The sequence below is a fragment of the Aptenodytes forsteri genome, unplaced genomic scaffold, assembly GCF_000699145.1.
Source record: "Aptenodytes forsteri isolate BGI_AS27 unplaced genomic scaffold, ASM69914v1 Scaffold258, whole genome shotgun sequence".
Lineage (NCBI taxonomy): Eukaryota > Metazoa > Chordata > Aves > Sphenisciformes > Spheniscidae > Aptenodytes > Aptenodytes forsteri.
In genome coordinates this window covers 1,140,640-1,141,829 of record NW_008795250.1, presented here as the reverse complement: position 1 = coordinate 1,141,829, position 1,190 = coordinate 1,140,640, and positions in this window count along the sequence as shown.

Below are 1,190 nucleotides of genomic sequence, written 5' to 3'. Positions count from 1 at the left end.
ACGGATCGCGCAGCCATCCCACGGCAGCTCCGCTCCAGTGAGCAGCGGGAGGGGATGGAGAGCCTGTCCCCATCTGCGCTGAGTCCAGGGCCGGACCCCGCCTGAGAGAAGTCAGCTGGCAGCCGCAGGGGCCAAGCATAGCCTTGGAGAAGGGATAACAAGAGGCTGCCAGCGGCATGTCACGGGCAGCTTGGGGTCTGCAAATCCTGCTGGACAACCCTTTATCACTTATTTATAGAGGGCTGGTACGCTGGCAAGGGGAGAGACCTCGGTCCTCCAGCCTCCCAGCTTCTCCCGCCACCGAACCCCGCGGGAGCAAGGCACCCTGGCGAGGGGTGGTCCCTGGGCGGGCAGCCACCACCCTGCCTATCTCGTGCCTGTGTCATCCTCCCTGCTAACCGGCGGGCGAGCAGATTGGGAGCTGGAAAAGGGGTCCAGGTGCTGCTGGCTCCGAGCTGCCATGGCTGGCAGGGCTGTCACTCCTGGCCTGCATAAATCAGCCAGCTGAAGGCACGGGGAGACAGAGGGGACACAGCCCTGCCTGTCACTCTGCTGGCCTCTCTGTCCAGTGCCGGACCATCCCTCCACTGCCGGCTCTGCCTGCCTGGACCCGCTGGGCTGTAGCTTCTATGCTAGATGAAGGTGCAACCCGGGGACCCCCCTCAGGCAAGCGGGCCTTCAGCTCCCTTCCAGGGCAGGATTTCGGGCAGAAGACCATACCCCCTATTCTGGGTCTCACGGCCACATGCTGCAAACCTCCCAGTGAAAAGGGAGCAAACCATCCAAACTCTCTCGCCACTCTGCCAGGTAAGGGGAACTTGAAAACCCACCGCAAGCACTGGCAATGCCTGCCTGCAGACAGCCGAGATGGTGGCTCCGAGGGTTGGGCACTTGCTGGCGAGTTTTAACTGTGATATCTGCATGGAGCCCTTGGTTGTATGGCACTTTTGTAATTCATGAGGCAGATATTATTGCAGAGCACAGCCTATTGCCCCGGGCTCAGTGATGTGCTCTCCAGAGGTTGACCTGAACTTTCTCAAAAGCAGTAAGCCTTCCTCGCAGCGCCGTGACCAGCATCCTTGACTTCCACAGCATGGTACCCAGCTACCTCGACACCTCTGCCAAGGATGCTGCAGATGTTGCCCAACAGGTAGCAGCATCTTTGGCCGCACAGCCGCTCCAGGAAGGGA